Source organism: Oryx dammah, unplaced genomic scaffold, assembly GCF_014754425.2.
Source record: "Oryx dammah isolate SB20612 unplaced genomic scaffold, SCBI_Odam_1.1 HiC_scaffold_13, whole genome shotgun sequence".
In the NCBI taxonomy this organism is placed as follows: Eukaryota; Metazoa; Chordata; class Mammalia; order Artiodactyla; family Bovidae; genus Oryx; species Oryx dammah.
In genome coordinates this window covers 34,845,095-34,865,540 of record NW_024070197.1, presented here as the reverse complement: position 1 = coordinate 34,865,540, position 20,446 = coordinate 34,845,095, and the positions used below count along the sequence as shown (strand labels likewise).

Here is a 20,446-nt window from a genome sequence, read left to right as displayed (position 1 = left end):
GGATTTTGCAGATGCAATTTGAAGAATCTAAGCTACTCCATTTTGTTAACAGAAAAACTCCATTTTGTAAGGTTTCCAGAAAAGAGCCTTTGGAAATCCCCTGACCTCACCCCACCACCCACGAGCCAATCAGACCCCAGACCAGAATCTCCTGACTTAACGTTCAGGAACTTGTGGTCTACCTAGGTAATAGGGACCAATCAAAAACCAACACACAACCCTTCGAAAGAAAGTGACCAATCAGACGTCCCCTACCTAAAAATTATTTTTTTCATGAACACTCCCTATATAAGCAATGTAACCCCAAACCCAGGGCTTCTCCCTATAGCCACTGTGTCAGTAACGGTAGGAGCCCCAGCTCGAGCTTGGTTATAAAAACTCTCTTGCTTTTGCATCGGATATTGGCTCCCTGGTGGTCACTGGGAGATTTTGCGACTTGGGCATAACATTTGGGGGCTCGTCCAGGATCTCCCACCGGCTTCACGGGAAGACCGATCTGGAGAGTCATCTGCAGCCAGTAAGCTTTTTTCTTTCTTTCTTTTCCTTTCTGGCAGGGCCTGGTTTCTGAGACCGGTATATGACTCAGGCGGATGCGCCGACGGGTCACCGGTGTGGGTCATTGGGAGACGTCCCCGACCCCCTCAGAGGGGATGGAGTGCCCCTGTTCTCTGTAGACAGTAGCGGGTCGCTCCCGCTGAACGGCCAGAGGCCGTCGTCTTACTTTCAGTTTTGCCTCCGGACTCCCGAAGGTCTATTTCTCCTGTCTCTCTGTCTGTCTGTGTGGCTGTCCGTATTGTCTGTGTTAATTTACCAACATCTGACTGATCCAGGAACGATGGGGCAACGTCAATCTAGCCCTACTCCTCTATCTCTGATCACTGACCATTTTAAGGAGGTCAAAATGTGCACTCATGACCTCAGTGTGGAAATAAAAAAAATAAAATAAAATAAACTAATCACTGTTTGCAGTGCAGAATGGCCGACCTTCCATGTAGGCTGGCCCTCAGAAGGCACCTTTGACTTGGGAACTGTACACCAAGTCCGGGATATCATCTTCCAACTGCGGATTGGACACCCTGACCAAGTTCCCTATATCACAGTATGGGAAAATATCATATTGCGCCCCCCTCCTTGGGTAAAACCTTTTTTGCCTCAACAGGGATTTTCTACCGCTCAGGTGTTGGTGACACATGTAGGAAAGAACCTGAAGAATCCCAAGGAGCCTGAACCAATGGCACCGCTATACCCCATCTTGCAGGGGAGAACAGAAGAAGAACTCCTCTTCCTTTCCCCTTACCAACCCCCCAAACCACCACGGGCCCCCGCCATCCCTCCACCCAGGGCCAAAACACAGGAAGGGGGCCCTGCACAAAATACTTGCCATAGGCGAGCCATGTCCCTGGAGGGGCCGGCAGACTAACTGTTGCCCTCCCCTTACAAGTGGCCGCCACCCCCACCCGATGAGAAAGGAAACCAACCTCATCAATATTGGCCCTTCTCTACTAGTGACCTATATAACTGGAGATCCCAGAATGCTAAGTTCTCAGACAACCCTAGAGATCTAACTAACCTTCTAGAGACTGTGCTTTTTACTCATCAGCCCACCTGGGACAACTGCCAACAGCTGCTCCAGATTCTCTTCACCACAGAAGAGAGAGAGAGAATACAGAATGAGGCCCATAAAAGGGTCCCAGGAGCAAATGGAGAACCCACCACTAATATAGATGAAATTAACACCTCTTTTCCTTTATCGCAACCTGACTAGGATTACAATACGGCACATGGTAAGGAGAGGCTCCGGTTCTACCGCCAGACTCTTTTGGGCGGGGGTGAGGGGGGGAGGGGGGGCTTAAGGCAGCTGCATGGAAACCTACTAACCTAGCTAGAGTGGGAGATGTTCCACAGGGCCCCACCGGGAGTCCAGCTGCCTTCCTGGAAAGGCTGATGGTGGTCTTTAGACAATACACCCCCATGGATCCAGAAGCAGAAGGCACCCAGGCTGCTTTGATAATGTATTTTGTCAACCAGGTGGCCCCCGATATTAGGAAGAAGTTACAAAAACTAGAACGCCTGGGTGAAAAGAGTATCCAGGATTTAATAACAGTAGCAGAAAGAGTCTACAACACCCGATAAACCCCCAAGGAAAAACAAGCCAAAGTGGCAGATCACCAAACCCATAACATGGCACGCATCCTGCTGGCTGCAACAGTTCCTGACTCAGGAGAGAGGGAGCACCAGTTGTGCTGCCTGGCTGCTGAAGGTAAGAGCCACCCCCATACGCGACCAGCATTAGGAAAGAACCAATGTGCCTATTGTAAAGAGGAAGGACATTGGGCCAAGGAATGCCCTAAGAAAAAGAAGGGACCACGAAAGACCCCCATCCTGGCCGTCGAAGAACATTGTGATTAGGGAGGATGGGGTTAGGTGCCCCTCCCCAAACCCGGGGTAACCCTAAGAGTGGAGGGGACCCCAATTGACTTCCTTGTCGATACAGGGGCTCAATATTTGGTTTTGCTAGAGCCCCAGGGAAAACTGGCTGGAAAGATCTCTTGGGTGCAGGGGCTTACTGGAATGAAACAATACCAATGAACTACCCAAAGATCAGTGGACTTGGGTGTGGGCCAGGTATCCCACTCTTTCATGGTCATTCCGGAATGCCCCTTCCCGCTGTTGGGAAGAGACCTGTTAACCAAAATGGAGGCCCAGATTCACTTCCTCCTGGGGGGAAACTAAAATACTTGACCAGTTGGGCAGACCGATTCAAGTACTGACAATTCAATTAGAAGATGAATGTCGGTTGCACCAAAAACCGATGATCCCCCAAGCGGATATTCAAAAATGGCTAGACGAATTCCCTGATGTGTGGGCCGAGACAGGGGGAACCGGTTTGACCGGACACCGCCCTCCTATATATATAGATCTCAAGCCAGGGGCCGACCTCGTCCAGGTCCGACAATATCCCATAACCCTGGAGGCCCAACAGGGGATCACTCCCCATATATGCAGGCTTCTAGCCCAGAAAATCTTGAGACCCTGCCAGTCAGCCTGGAACACCCCCCTGCTCCCTGTCAAAAAACTAAATTCTCATGACTATCGGCCAGTACAGGATTTAAGAGAAGTCAACCGCCGAGTTTTAGATATTCATCCTACTATGCCGAACCCAAACAACCTCCTGAGCTCACTCCCACCAGACCATCGCTGGTATAAGGTCCTAGATTTAAAAGACGCTTTCTTTAGTCTTCCCCTGGCACCCAGAAGCCAGGAGCTTTTTGCCTTTGAATGGCCCAACCCTGAAGAAGGAATCAACGGCCAGCTGACCTGGACCCGGCTGCCACAGGGATTTCAGAATTCTCCCACCGTCTTCAATGAGGCCCTTCATGAGGACCTGGGTGAGTTCAGACAACAACACCCCCAACTAACCTTGTTACAATATGTAGATAACCTCTTAATTGCAGCAAAGGACCAACAGACTTGCCTTATGGGCACCTGAGAACTATTGCGGACCCTTGGAAAATTAGGGTACCGAGCCTCAGCCAAAAAGGCTCAGATATGCCAACCAGAGGTCACCTACTTAGGGTATGTATTAAAGGAAGGACAGAGATGGCTGTCAGAGGCACGAAAAGAGACGGTACTCAAAATCCCTACTCCAGATTCACCTCAAAGGGTGAGAGAATTTTTTGGGTCTGCTGGTTTCGGCCATCTTTGGATCCCAAATTATGCGGAACTGGCTAAACCCTTATATGAAGCCACAAAAAGTACCACCCCTTTCAGTTGGATGGAGCAGATGGAGACCGCTTTCAAGACTATTGAAATGGCCCTGCTGTCAGCCCCCGCCCTAGGGTTGCCTGACGTTACAAAACCCTTTCTCCTGTATGTAGATGAAAACAAGGAGTGGCAAAAGGGGTACTGATGCAGCATCTGGGACCTTGGAAGCAGCCAGTGGCTTACTTGTTTAAACGCCTAGACCCCATGGTGTCAGGCTGGCCCCCATGCCTCCGCATGATTGCAGACAAACTGACACTAGGGCAAGAGTTGAATATCACCGCCCCCCATGCCATTGAGGGCACACTGAAACAACCCCCGGATAGGTGGATCAGCAATGCTCGGCTGACTCACTACCAGGGATTACTGCTAAACCCCTTCAGAATCATCTTTCTGCAGCCTACTGCTCTCAATCCAGCTACACTGCTTCCTAACGCGGATTTGGAAGCCCCAATCCATGACTGCAGTGACATACTAGCCCAGCTACATGGGACGTGAGAAGATTTGCAAGATCACCCTCTAGCAGATGCTGAAGTTACCTGGTATACAGATGGGAGCAGTTTCGTCCAAGATGGGCTCAGGTATGCAGGGGCAGCCATAACCATGGAAACCCAAATCGTGTGGGTGGAAGCACTAACTCCGGGCACTTTGGCTCAAAGGGCTGAACTAATCACCCTAACAAAAGCCCTCCAGTTGGGGAAGGACAAAAAATTTAACATCATTACCGATAGCCGATACGCCTTTGCTACTGCCCATATACATGGAGCCATCTACAGAGAGAGAGGACTTTTCACAGCTGAGGGTAAAATGATAAAAAAATAAAGAAGAAATAAAAGCCCTCCTCTCGGCATTATGGCTTCCTAAAAATCTAGCCATAATACACTGCCCGGGACACCAAAAGTCAGACACCCTGACCTCAAAAGGAAACAATTTGGCAGACAGAGCAGCCTGAGATGCAGCCCAGGGCATCATGATAGAAGCCACCCTTCAATTGCCCGACCTCGGGAGCCCTGTTCTGCCAGCTTTACCCAACTACTCACCAAGACACTTAGAGTGGATAAAAAGTTTGCCTATGACCCAACAACTGGCCAGGTGGTGGAAGGCAGCGGACAGCTCCCTGATCCTCCTGGAGGAACTAGGAAAGCAGGTGTTACTGAAAATGCATCGTGCCACTCACCTGGGGGCCCGCAAGATGCAGGACTTGATAAAACATGCCAAAATTACCATGAGAGACGTCAGACCAACAATAGAAAACACCATATCAACATGCAAGGCCTGCCTGCTTACCAACGCTACCCACCACCCAACCAACCCCGGATCTAGAGAAGTCAACCAGGAGCCTACTGGGAGGTGGACTTCATTGAGGTAAAACCGGGTAAATATGGATACAAATATCTACTGGTATTCATAGATACCTCCTCAGGGTGGGTAGAAGCTTTCCCCTCCAAGAGAGAAACAGCACAGGTGGTGGCCAAAAAGCAGATTAAAGACATCTTGCGGTTCAGGTTTCCTGCACAGGTGGGGTCGGACAATGGGCCAGCCTTCGTATCTCAGGTAAGCCGAGGGTAGCCCGGGCTTTGGGGGCTAGGTGGAAGTTGCATTGTGCTTATTGGCCCCAGAGCTCAGGACAAGTAGAGAGGATGAATAGGACACTCAAAGAAACGTTAACAAAACTAGTTGCTGAGACTGGCGGGGACTGGGTGGCTCTCCTCCCCTTTGCCTATACCAGGCGTGAAACTCCCCCTACCAACTGGGACTTACCCCCTTTGAAATTATGTATGGGATACCTCCCCCAATAATTCCTAACCTAAAAACAGAGGTGCTAAAAGAAATAGATGATCAACGATTACTCTTTTGTCTCTGATCCCTACAATACTCCCACAGGGACACGTGAAAGGGGCTCAAGGCATTATATGAATCAGGCCCACCACCTGAATCCCACCGCTACCAACCAGGAGACTGGGTGTGCATGCGCCACCATTGTCAAGAGACCCTAGAGCCCAGGTGGAAAGGGCCCTTCCTAGTTGTCTTGACAACACCCACTGCTCTCAAAGTTGATGGCATATCCACTTGGGTTCACTACACCCACGTATGACCTGCGGACATGTTCGCCCTAAGGGAAGAATTCCTTCCCCAATGGAAGACCAAGCTGGACAAAACAAATCCACTCAAATTCAAGCTACAGAGGCGATAAAAGTACTGTTTATGCTGTTGTCCCTACGGCTTAGTGCTGCTGCTAACCCTCGTCAACCAATAAACCTGACTTGGATGATTCTAAGCGCAACTACAGGAGAAGTTATTAACTCCACCTCAGCCATTCATCCCCAAAACACCTGGCAGCCGGACTTGGAATTTGACCTCTGTCTTCTGGCCGCCGGATCTTGGGACATTGGTGAATGGGAGGTAAAGACACCCGCAAGCCCGAATGTGGGGCTGGCACTAATAGGTACAATATTTGGCACCCCAACTAACTCAGGACCTGGATGCAGCCACTACATTCAACGGGCAAGCTTACGGGAAACACCCTTCTATGTGTGCCCTGAAGGGAGACAGAACCGGGTGACCATCAATAACTGCAGGGGGACTGACAAGTTTTACTGTGCCACTTGGGGATGTGAGTCAACGGGGACGGTCGATTGGGAGCCCCCTATTCATGGTGACTTGATTACCTTGGGTCGCGTTCTGGGGCCCACTGGGTCAACTGGGGGACATGGAAGGGAGTCTCTCATAACTGGGCCTTGTATGGCTCAAGTTCTCAACTGAAGGAAAAAAGTTCCCTGGTTGGAAAGACGGACAATCCTGGGGCCTCCGGCTATATCAGTCAGGATATGATAATGGGTTGCTGTTTACCGTCGGGCTGAAAATAGGACCCATACAGATCGGCCCAAATCAGGGCATAGGGCCCAATTTAATCTTAGTGCCACGAGAGCCTACCCATGGCCCCATTCAGCCTGCCCACACCCCCACTCAAGAGCTTACCCAAACTCCTCCTGGGCCCTACATCACTAATACAAACAACTTCCCTCGGATTAGCCTTAAGAGACCTAATATTAAAGATGATCAGGACCCGTTATTTGATATGATAATCAACACCTATCGGGTCCTAAATTCCACTCGCCCAGACCTGACTAGCAGTTGCTGGTTATGTTATGACATCAAACCCCCCTATTATGAGGGAATAGCTGTCCCGGGAAATTACATTCAAACAAGAGATCACAGAGCCTACCGATGGCAGCAAAAAGGAGATGCCAGATTAACTCTTCAGCAAGTAACCGGACAGGGCCTTTGCATAGGAAAAGTTCCCCAAACCTATCAGCACCTCTGCAATTCCACAGACTCTATAAAAACAACCGAGTACCTGGTGCCTCCCCAAGAAAATTGGTGGGCATGTTCCATGGGCTTAGCACCTTGTATTCATGGGCAGGTACTAAATGACTCCAAAGATTTTTGTGTATTGGTGCTATTGCTCCCCTGACTGTTCTATCACTCCAATGGTGAACTCCTCCTAAAACTAGAAAAAGCCTCACCCCGGTCCAAGTGAGAGCCAGTCTCAGCCTTAACCCTCACAGTCCTACTGGGGTTAGGGGCAGCCGGGGCAGGAACTGGGATATCCTCCTTGATAGTGCAGAATCAACACTATTCTAGCCTAAGAGCAGCCATTGATCTTGATATTGAAAGACTAGAAAGCTCAATCAGCCACCTCCAAGAGTCACTGAGTTCTCTGGAGGAAGTAGTACTGCAGAATAAAAGGGGATTGGAGTTGGTTTTTCTCCAACAGGGGGGCCTATGTGCTGCGTTAGGGGAAGAATGTTGTTTTTATGTGAATCACTCGGGGGTAATCAGGGAGTCCCTGGCCAAAACAAGAGAAGGGCTGAGTCAGAGAAAAAGAGAAAGAGAAATGTGTCAAAATTGGTTTGAATCCTGGTTCAACTCATCCCCCTAGTTTGCACTTCTCATATCTTCCGTGGTGGGGCCTCTGATTATCTTGTTACTGCTACTCACCTTCAGGCCATGCTTACTAAACAAACTGGTGGCCTTCATTAAAAGCCGCATCAACACGGTGCAGCTCATGGTACTCAGATCCCAATATATGGCCCTGCCAACAGTCCCCTTAGCGGGAGACAATGTAGAGCTGACCCCAGACCCATGATTGGGTCTGTCCTGGATCCTAGAGAAGGGGGAAATGAAGAATCTAAGCTACTCCATTTTGTTAACAGAAAAACTCCATTTCATAAGGTTCTGGGAAAAGAGCCTTTGGAAATCCCCTGACCTCACCCCACCACCCACGAGCCAATCGGACCCCAGACCAGAATCTCCTGACTTAACGTTCAGGAACTTGTGGTCTACCTAGGTAATAGGGACCAATCAAAAACCAACACACAACCCTTCGAAAGAAAGTGACCAATCAGACGTCCCCTACCTAAAAATTATTTTTTTCATGAACACTCCCTATATAAGCAATGTAACCCAAAACCCGGGGCTCCTCCCTATAGCCACTGCGTCAGTAATGGTAGGAGCCCCAGCTCGAGCTTGGTTATAAAAACTCTCTTGCTTTTGCATCGGATATTGGCTCCCTGGTGGTCACTGGGAGATTTCGAGACTTGGGCATAATACAATTAAGGTTACTAATGAGTTGTTCTTAAAATAGGAAGATCATTGCTGCTGCTGCTGCTAAGTCGCTTCAGTCATGTCCGACTCTGTGCAACCCCATAGATGGCAGCCCACCAGGCTCCCTCGTCCTTGGGATTTTCCAGGCAAAAACACTGGAGTGGGTTGCCATTTCCTTCTCCAACGCATAAAAGTGAAAAGTGAAAGTGTATTAGGGGGTGTCTATTTACACAAACTCTTTAAAATCAGAGTTTTCTCCTTCTAGTGGCAGGAGAAGTCAGATTTGAAGCATAAGGTGGACTTGACACCCTTTCGCTGGCTTTTAAGATGGCAAGATGAAGGGTTCCTATAGGAAAGAACTCAGGAAGTCTTAAGGAGCTGAGAGTAGCCTCCAGCTATTAATATAAGCTGATAATGAAATGGGGACCTCGGATCTGCAGCCACATGGGAAAAACTGGTTTCGGCCAGTTACCAGAACGAAACTGAAGCACACCTTCCTCTGAGTCTAGATAAGTGCGCAGATTGCCTGAGACCTTGACTTCAATCTATGAGAACCCTGAGCAGAGAACTCAGCTGAGTCCATCCAGACTTCTCACATCCAGAACTGTGAGCTGATTATCTATGTTATTTAAGCCACTAAGTTTATGGTAATATTTTACACAGCAGTAGAAAACTAATATAGCATGTAAATTGTATGACACTTAGTGGCTACATATGAAATGTTAGTTAATATTAAATATTTGTTCAGTGAATTAAGATGGAAAATTTTGTGTTAAAATTCTTCCCCTAGGCAGAATTACCCTAGCTGTAGCCTCATAGTTTTCTCCTGAATGCTGAGATTACCTTCTGAATGCTGAGATTAAAAATAGATATTTTACAGAGGCAAGAATGTCAAGAGTATGGAAGAAAGAAAGTAAGTAAACTATTCCTGAGACATTAAAAATGAACCACTCAAGGCTCATCTCTGTAGATCTTTAGTGGCAGAGCTAATCAATACTTTTGGGGGTTCATTTTTGACATATCTGGTCCTTCCTGAATTGTTTGGGAAGATACCAATTTCAGAATTTTATGTTACATGGCTCTTTTGAAAATGAAAATGCCCTTTAAAATTGAAGGTGGTCCACAAGATCCCCTGGAGTAAGAAATGGCAACCCACTTTGGGTTTTATTCAGTATCCTTGCCTGAAAAATTCCATGGATAGAGAAGCCTGGTGGACGACAGTCCATGGAGTTGCACAGAGAGTTTGACACAACTGAGCAAGCACACAGAACACAACTACTCAAGGCAAAGATTGTACATTATGTGCAGATTTGACAGTTTTCTACCTTCTCATGCCTAGTACATAGATACTCCTAAACATTCATAAATATTTATGAATAGGATGCATCCTGTGACTGATATTAGGCTCATGGCTCTGGCAACATTTGTAATGTCTGGAGTCTAGTTTAATGTCTGGTGAAAAAAAGTCCTCCAAAATCTTGAATCAATGAGTCAAAGCCTTGAGTGAATTTATGAATAAATAGATGCAAAATTTCTGTGGCTTCTTAAAACCATGATGTTCTCCCATATAGAGAACAAATAATGTTTCTCTCCATATAGCTGAAAGCAATTGCTTAGAATTGCTTCCTATGGTCATATTTTCTGAGTTGGTCTTGTTATTTTTTGTAAGGGTTCTTATACTTTTATGCTAGTTTAAACATGACAGTGTTTATTGTGTCAACAAAACTTACAAGTGTGATACTGGAGCAGAATGTGTGAATGATTGGTATAAACTAACCAAAGCTGTACCATTTCACTAATTTGAAATGAAATAGTAATAATTTGGTAAAATATGTCACTACAAGTTCTAAAATATGTTTCAACTGAATATTTTTCAGAATCTTCAGATAAAGGGAAAATCATGATATAAGAAAAATACTAAGGAGAGGAAATAAAAATTTCATGTGTACATGTCGAATTACTTGCTGAACAATTAATTAAAATAACAGATGTGTCAAAAAGACATATCGTTAATATTTTTGAACCAGAAGAACAAATAGTGAGATCTTTGCTTCAAAGGATAGGAGAATATGTTTAAAAAAATATAGGGGGCCAAGATTTAGCCAAAACTATATATGAAATAATACATTAAAATATTTTAAAATTATATATGTGCATGGATATTTGTGTGTGTATGCAGTGAGGTGGGGTATGTGTGTACAAAAGACAGAAGGCGCAAGTGTGTGTGTGTGAGTGTATGTGAAGGACAGGAGAGAGAGCTAGGGAGAAGGAGAGAGAGCTGAAGATTGTATGCATCTTCTCTTTGGTCTTTTAGATAAAATTGGATCAGTAATTATAAAATCATGATGTTTACACATTTATTTTCACCAGGATGTGTTGTAAATGTTGATGCTTTTATAACTATAATTCTATAATTTAACACAGAACTAACTATAACATGATGTAGACATTGTTTTAAATTCGAATGACAATATTTCTTCAAGGAAAAAAACCCCTCCCTCATTCCACTTGGCCAGACCTACCCAGTTCCCAAGCAGCACCTACGCTGACACTTACTTTGAAGTATGTATCCCAAGAAGCTACTGTTTAACCGAGTCATTCTATTTTTTAATAGCTTAATAGCTATTGGATAGCATTTGGAGCAGTGTTTTGCAACACTGAGTGCACTTTGGAATAACTTGGGAAGGTTAAAAGAAGCAATGCCTGGGTCCCCCATCAGACTGAATACATTAAGATCTCTGTGGGTGGGATCTGAGCATCAGCAACCTTTGATATTGGTGGTTTAATGGGGAGTCAAGTTTGAGAATTGCTGCTTTATAAGCAGTTTATGATGTATCCAATGAAAGTCCCACATAATTGGTATGTTTGGCTTGTGTGAATGCTTTGCCACTTGAAAACAGTTAAAAGCATTTCAGTACTGACGATGAACTAAAGTTTAAAAATGAAGCCATGAATTCAATTTTTATATCACACATATATGATCTGGAGATAGCATCCAAAGAGGAAACCGATAAACATATTTCTCCCCAAATTTTACTATGAAAAGTATACAGAAATAAGGAAACAATGGTAAATTAAACTCCCATAGGCTATGAATTAAATTCAATAGTTGTTAATATATTATTTGTGCTTTTCTTAATTTATCTATCTGTTTAAATAGCTGTTTAGGTATCCAGGTTACTGCACAATAGAATTACATATAAGAGATAATAGGATTATGTAGGAAAATAGTCCTATAAATACATATATACATATATGTTCTTTGAAGGAGGCAATATTCATTTGGATGATCATGTTGTAATCTATACATGTATACATGTATATTATGGCTTCCCTGATGGTTCAGTGGTAAAAAAATCTGCCTGCCAGTGCAGGAGAACTAGGTTTGATCCCTGGGTCTGGAATATCCTCCAATGAAGGAAATGGCAACCCATCCTAGTACTCTTAAATGGGAAATCTCATGGACAGAAGAGCCAGCAGGCTACCTACAGTCCAGGGGTCACAAAAGAGTCAGACATGACATAACGACTAAACAACACCAACAAAATATGTGTATGCATGCACACACACACACACACACACATATACGCTCATTCATAAGACACTTGCTCCTTGGAAGAAAAGCTATGACAAATCTAGACAGTGTGTTAAAAAGCAGAGACGTTACTTTGCCAACAAAGGTCTTTATAGTCAAAGCTATGGTTTTTTTCAGTAGTCATGTATGGATGTCAGTTGGAGCATAAAGAAGGCTGTATGCTGAAGAAATGATGCCTTTAAACTGCGGTATTGAGGAAGATTCTCGAGAGTCCCTTGGACTGCAGGGGGATCAAACTAGTCCACCCTAAAGGAAATCAACCCTGAATATTCATTGGAGGGACTGATGCTGAAGCTGAAGCTCCAATACTTTGGTCAACTAATATGAAGAACTGACTCATTGGAAGAGCCCCTGATGCTGGGAAAGATTGAAGACAAGAGGAGAAGAGGACGACAGGGGAGATGGTTGGATGGCATCACCGACTCAATGCACATGAATTTGAGCAAGCTCTGGGAGATGGTGAAGGACGGGGAAGCCTGGTGTGCTAAAGACTATGGGGTCCCAAAGAGTCTGACACAACTGAGAAACTAAACAATAATAGCAACTGTGCACATTATAAAGTATATGTGAAATAATATATCAACAGTGCCTATATGAAATTACCATTTAGAGAGGTCTGAATCAAGGAATTATGTCTACAGTCTCTACTTTGATTCTCACAAATACCAAAGGAGGTAGGTTTTCTTTGCAGATGAGGAGACGGAAGAGTCACAAAGTTCGTAGTCATCTTAAGCTCTTCTTTTGGACATCCACTGTTGTTCACTCTCTGTATCTGTGGGTTCTGCATTTGCATCCAACCAAACTTGAATCAAAAATGTTTTAAAACATTTTCCAGAAAGTTCCAAAAAGCAAAACTTGAATTTGCCACACTCCAGCAACTATTTACATAGCATTTACCTAGCTGTTGTTGTTCAGTCACTCAGTCGTGTCTGACTCTTTGCAACCCCATAGTCTGCAGCACGCCAGGCTTCCCTGTCCTTCATTAATTCCTGGAGCTTGCTCAAACTCATGGCCATTGAGTTAGTGATGCCATCCAACCGTCTCATCCATTGTCGTCCCCTTCTCCTCCTGCCTTCTTTCCCAGCATCAGGGTCTTCTCCAAGGAGTCAGTTCTTCACATCAGGTGGCCAAAGTATTGGAGTTTCAGCTTCAGCAACAGCCCTTCCAATGAATATTCAGGACTGATTTCCTTCAGGATGGACTGGTTGGATCTCCTTGCAGTCCCAGGCACTCTCAAGAGTCTTCTCTAGCACCACAGTTCAAAAGCATCAATTCTCTGGTGCTCAGCCCTCTTTATGGTCCAACTCTCACATCTGTATGTGACTACTAGCAGTTACATAGTATTAGGTATTATAAGTAAATTTGAGGTCATTTAATGCATACGAGAGAATGTGCATATGTTATATGCTAATACTATGAAATTTTACATAAGGAATTTGAGCATACTAGGATTTTGGTATCCACTGAGGTTCCTGACTGTGTATATTAGTGGTTCTCAAACTTTAGCCTGTGTCAGAACTTGGAGAAAAAGTCAATACACACATTTGCTGGTCCCTACCCCCATAGTTTTATGAGTCACTAGGTCTGGAGTGGAAACCGAGACAGCATTTGTAATAAGTCATAGTTGATGCTGACACTGCTGGCCCATGTTCACACTCTAGGATTGATTTCACTTGAGCGCCAGGACTCAGCTCAGAAGTCTTTGTTCCCCCAAGGTTTTCTGTGCCCCTCAGTATCTCTGTGCCTCTAGTTTTCCTCATTGTTTGAGTTGCCTCAAACATATACATATATTGTTTCTGGCATAGCGTTCCCAAAGCCCTTGGAATTTTCTAAGTAATAAGAGAGGGAAAGGTGTCTTTTATTACATTAGTGAGTTGATTTTAAGGATGAAAGCTGGTCACCAGTGGAGCTAACTGCCTGGGTAGAGGATTAAAACTTTCAGGCATGTCCCCCAGTCTCTGGGGAGGGGAGGGTTATCAGTGGCCTACCCTGATTCAAACAACTGTGCCTACCTTAATCCTAACCCCCCAATTCCTCCCACCCTCTCTTCCTCCCTTGGTATCCATAAGTTTGTTTTCTATATCTGTGTCTCTCTTTCAATTTAGCAAATAAGGTCATCTATACCATTTTTCCAGATTCCATATATATGTATTAATATACAATACTCGTTTTTCTCTTTCTGACTTACTTCACTCTGTATGACACTCTCTAGGTCCATCCATGTCTCTACAAATGACCCAATATCATTCCTTTTTATGGTTGAGTAATATTCCGTTGTGTGTATGTTTTGTTGTTGTTGTCATTGTTCAGTTTCCCAGTTGTGTCTGACTCTGCAACCCCATGGACTGCAGCACAACAGGCCTCCCTCTCCCTCATTATCTCCTGAAGTTTGCCCAAGTTCATGTTCATTGCATCGGCAATGCCATCTGGCATCTCATCATCTGGCGTCCTCTTCTCCTTCTGCCCTCAGCCTTTCCCAGCATAAGGGATTTTCCAGTGAGTCATCTGTGCACATCAGCTGACCAAAATACTGGAGCTTCAGTTTCAGCATCAGTTCTTCCAGTGAATATTCAGGGTTGATCTCCCTTAAGATTGGTTTGATCTCTTTGAAAGTCAAAGGGACCTTCAGGAGTCTTCTCCAGCACCTTCTCCAGTTCAAAGGCATCAATTCTTTGGCTTTCTGCCTACTTTACGGTCCAGCTCTCACAACTGTAGTGATCCCTGGGAAGACCATAGACTTGACTATACGGACCTTTGTTGACAGAGTAATGTCACTGCTTTTCAACACACTGTCTAGGTTTGTCATTGCTTTCCTGTCAAGAAGGAATCATCTGATTTCATGGCTGCAGTCACCATCTGCAGTGATTTTGGAGACCAAGAAGAGGAAATCTGTCATTACTTCCACCTTTTCTCATTCTATTTGCCATGCAGTAATGGGGCCAGATGCCATGATCTTAGTTTTTTTTAATTTTAGTTTTAAGCCAGCTCTTTCACTTTCTTTCTTCACCCTTATCAAGAGGCTCTTTAGTTCCACTTCACTTTCTGCTATTGGCATGGTATCATCTGCATATCTGAGGTTGTTGATGTTTCTCCCATCTATCTCAACTCCAGCTTGTAACTCATCCTGTCCAACATTTCTCATGAGGTGCTCAGGGCATAGGTTAAATAGGGTGACAGCCAACAGCTGTGTTAGGTATAGTGGTTGTTGTTAGGTTAATCCCTATATTGTGTCCAACTTTTGTGACCACATGGACTATAATATAGTCTTCCAGGCTCCTCTGTCCATGGGATTTCCTAGGCAAGACTATTGGAATACTGGAATGGGTTGACATTTTCTTCTCCAGGGAATCTTCCCAACTCAGGGATCGAATTGTCATCACCTGCATTAGCACACAGATTCTTTATCACTGACACACCAAGGAATTATTGATAGTATATAAAAGAGGTAACTAATGAGAACATACTATATAGTACTGGGAACTCTACATAATACATTGTGGTGACCTGAAATGGAATGTAGTCCAAAAGGGAGGGGATAGAATAAAGAGAACTATATAAACAAGATCTATATAACCCAAATAACAATGATGGTGTGATCACTCACCTAGAGCCAGACATACTGGAATGCAAAGTCAAGTGGGCCTTAGGAAGTATGACTATGAACAAAACTAGTGGAGGTGATTAAATTCCAGTTGAGCTATTTCAAATCCTAGAAGATGATGCTGTAAAAGTGCTTCACTCAATATGCCAGCAAACTTGGAAAACTCAGCAGTGGCCACAGGACTGGAAAAAGTCAGTATTCATTCCAATCCCAAAGAAAGGCAATGCCAAAGTGTGTTCAATCTACCTCACAATCGAACTCATCTCACATGCTAGGAAAGTAATGCCGAAAGTTCTCCAAGCAAGATTTCAACAGTATGTGAACCATGAACTTCCAGATGTTCAAGCTGGATTTAGAAAAGGCAGAGAAACCAGAGATTAAATTGCCAACATCCACTGGATCATAGAAAAAGCAAGGGGGTTCCAGAAAAGCACCTACTTCTGCTTTATTGACTATGCCAAAGCTTTTGACTGTATGGATCACAACAAACTGTGGAAAAATTTTTAAGAGATGGGAATACCAGACCACCTGACCTGCCTCCTGAGAAATCTGCATGAAGGTCAAGAAGCATCAGTTAGAACCGGACATGGAACAACAGATTGGTTCAAAACTGGGGAAGGAGTACGTCAAGGCTATATATTGTCACCCTGCTTATTTAACTTATATGCAGAGTACATCATGAGAAATGCTGGGCTGGATGAAGTGTAAGCTGGAATCAAGATTCCGGGAGAAATATCAATAACCTCACATATGCAGAGGACACCACCCTTATGGCAGAAAGAGAAGACCTAAAGAGTCTATTGATGAAAGTGAAAGAGGAGAATGAAAAAGCTGGCTTAATACTCAACATTCAAAAAACAAAGATTATGACATCTGGGCCCATCACTTCATGGCAAATAGATGGGAAAACAATGGAAATAGGGACAGACTTTATTTTCTTGGGCTCCAAAATCACTTCAGATGGTGACTATAGCAATGAAATTAAAAGACGCTTGCTCCTTGGAAGAAAAGTCATGACCAATCTAGACAGCATATTAAAAAGCAGAGACATTATCTTGCTGACAAAGGTCCATCTAATCAAAGCTATGGTTTTTCCAGTAGTCATGTATGGATGTGACAGTTGGATCATAAAGAAAGCTGAGTGCTGAAGAACTGATGCTTTTGAACTGTGGTGTTGGAGAAGGCTCTTGAGAGTTCCTTGGACTACAAGGAGATCAAACTAGTCAACCCTAAAGGAAATCAGTCCTGAATATTCATTGGAAGGACTGACGCTGAAGCTGAAAGTCCAATACTTTGGCCACCTGATGTGAAGAACTGACTCATTGGAAAAGCCCTTGATGCAGGGAAAGATTGAACGCAGGGGCAAAGGGGAAGATAGAGGATGAGACGGTTGGATGGTATCACCGACTCAATGGCCATGAGTTTGAGCAAACCCTGGGAGGGAGTTGGTGATGGATAGGGAAGCCTGGCATGCAGCAGTCCATGGGGTCGCAAACAGTCAGACATAACTGAGCGACTGAACTGAACTGATATGTATATGTATGGTGATTCATTTTGCTATAGAGTGGAAACTACACAACATTGCAAAGCAACTATACTCCAATAGAAATTCATTTTAAAAAGCTATGCCTATATTATGAAGTCTCCACAAAAAGTCAGAAGGATTGGGTTCAGACAGCTTCTTCATTTGTGAACACTTGCAGTTATGGGGAGAGTGGTTCACCTAGACAGGGCGTGGAAGCCCTGTATCCTTTCCTCAAACTTTGCCTTATGCACCGCTTCCATCTGGCTGTTCCTAGGTTATATTCTTTTCTTAGAAACTAGTAGTCTAGTAAGTAAAATGTTTCTCTAAGTTCTATGAGCCAATCTAGCAAATTAATTGGACCCAAAGAGGAAGTTGTCGGTTTTTATAGCCAGTGGGTCAGTATTACAGGTAACAGCCTGGGTTTGTACTTGAGATCTGAAATGTGGAGCTGCTCTCTTGTAGGACTGAATCAATTATCTCTGGGAAGATAATGTCAGATGGAGTTGAATTGTCAGATACCATGGTTGTAATCAAGAACTACTTGTTGTGTGGGGAACCCCCTACTCACACACACACCCCTTGGGATTAGGTCCTGGAACTCCAAAATAATAGTGCAATATGATATTTCAGTAAAGAACATCTGAAACCCTTTCTCACCACACTACAAATTATATTTCTAGCTCCTCAGGGTGAGGGGGGAGGAAAACATGTCTGAATACACTATGCAATCAGTGAGCATAGTCCCATAACTTTCACCTATGAAACACTCATAAAAATTTTGTGGGTTGAATAAATAAATGGTTTCCTAGAATTACCATGTTTTACACACAGATTATTGCTAAAACAGGGTCTCTGAAACCTCAGCTTTTGCTACACTTGAACATAGTGATTGGCATGTAAGGAATATTCAGTGATTATGTTATGGTGGACAGACAAATGAATGGCTGTAATGAGTCATCTTCAAATGTGCCTGTCCTTTCAAAACATCTTTGAAACAGGGTGTGATCTCCCACGAACCTCAGTCCATAGTTTATCAGGCACTCTATCTATCAGATCTAGGCCCTTAAATCTATTTCTCACTCCCACTATATAATCATAAGAGATTTGATTTAGGTCATACCTGAATGGTCTACCAGTTTTCCCTACTTTCTTCAATTTAAGTCTGAATTTGGCAATAAGGAGTTCATGATCTGAGCCACAGTCAACTCCTGGTCTTGTTTTTGTTGACTGTATAGAGCTTCTCCATCTTTGACTGCAAAGAATATAATCAATCTGATTTCGCTGTTGACCATCTGGTGATGTCCATGTATAGAATCTTCTCTTGTGTCGTTGGAAGAGGGTGTTTGCTATGACCGGTGCATTTCCTTGACAAAACTCTATTAGTCTTTGCCCTGCTTCATTCCATATTCCAAGGCCAAATTTGCCTGTCCAGGTGTTTCTTGACTTCCTACTTTTGCATTCCAGTTCCCTATAAGGTAAAGGACATCTTTTTTGGGTGTTGGTTCTAAAAGGTCTTGTAGGTCTTCATAAAACCATTAAACTTCAGCTTCTTCAGCATCACTAGTTGGGGCATAGACTTGGATTACTGTGATATTGAATGGTTTGCCTTGGAGACGAACAGAGATCATCGTTCTGTCATTTTTGAGATTGCATCCAAGTACTGCATTTTGGACTCTTTTGTTGACCATGATGGCTACTCCATTTCTTCTGAGGGATTCCTGCCTGCAGTAGTAGATATAATGGTCATCTGAGTTAAATTCACCCATTCCAGTCCATTTTAGTTTGCTGATTCCTAGAATGTCGACATTCACTCTTGCCATCTCTTGTTTGACCACTTCCAATTTGCCTTGATTCATAGACCTGACATTCCAGGTTCCTATGCAATATTACTCTTTATAGCATTGGACCTTGCTTCTATCACCAGTCACATCCACAGCTGGGTCTTGTTTTTCCTTTGACTCCATCCCTTCATTCTTTCTGGAGTTATTTCTCCACTGATCTCCAGTAGCATATTGGTCATCTACTGACCTGGGGAGTTTCTCTTTCAGTATCCTATCATTTTGCCTTTTCATACTGTTCATGGGGTTCTCAAGGCAAGAATACTGAAGTGGTTTGCCATTCCCTTCTCCAGTGGACCACATTCTGTCAGACCTCTCCACCATGACCCGCCCATCTTGGGTGGCCCCACGGGCATGGCTTAGTTTCATTGAGTTAGACAAGGCTGTGGTCCTAGTGTGATTAGTTTGACTAGTTTTCTGTGAGTATGGTTTCAGTGTGTCTGTCCCCTGATGACCTCTTGCAACACCTATCGTCTTACTTGGGTTTCTCTTACCTTGGATATGGGGAATCTCTTCTTGGATAAGATCATCCCCATGGAAAAGAAATGCAAAAAAGCAAAATGGCTGTCTGAGGAGGCATTACAAATAGCTGTGAAAAAAGAGAAGAGAAAAGCAAAGGAGAAAAAGAAAGATATAAGCATCTGAATGCAGAGTTCCAAAGAATAGCAAGAAGAGATAAGAAAGCCATCCTCAGTGATCAATGCAAAGAAATAGAGGAAAACAACAGAATGGGAAAGACTAGAGATCTCTTCAAGAAAATTAGAGATACCAAGGGAATATTTCATCCAAAGATGTGCTTGATAAAGGACAGAAATGTTATGGACCTAACAGAAGCAGAAGATATTTAAGAAGAGGTGGCAAGACTACATGGAAGAACTGTACAAAAAAGATCTTCATGACCCAGATAATCATGATAGTGTGATCACTCACCTAGAGCCAGACATCCTGGAATGCAAAGTCAAGATGGCCTTAGAAAGTATCACTACGAACAAAGCTAGTGGAGGTGATAGAATTCCAGTTGAGCTGTTTCAAATCCTGAAAGATGATGCTGTAAAAGTGCTGCACTCAATATGCCAGCAAATTTGGAAAACTCAGCAGTGGCCATAGGACTGGAAAAGATCAGTTTTCATTCCAATCCCAAAGAAAGGCAATGCCAAAGAATGCTCAAACTACCACACAATTGCACTCATCTCACACACTAGTAAAGTAATGCTTAAAATTCTCCAAGCCAGGCTTCAGCAACACATGAACCATGAACTTCCAGATGTTCAAGCTGGTTTTAGAAAGGGCAGAGGAACCAGAGATCAAATTGCCCACATCTGCTGGATCATGGAAAAAGCAAAAGAGTTCCAGAAAAATATCTATTTCTGCTTTACTAACTATGACAAAGCCTATGACTGTGTGGATCACAATATACTGTCAAAAATTCTGAAAGAGATGAGAATACCAGACCACCTGACCTGCTTCTTGAGAAACCTATATGCAGGTAAGGTGCTCATCCAGGGTGTCCAAGCTCC

At 43.9% G+C, this 20,446-nt stretch overlaps 1 pseudogene; it reads left to right on the top strand.

Annotated features, from left to right (window-relative positions):
• Positions 1–577: 577 nt before the first annotated feature.
• On the top strand, positions 578–5,131 carry LOC120873318 (annotated as a pseudogene).
• The last annotated feature ends 15,315 nt before the right edge of the window (positions 5,132–20,446 follow it).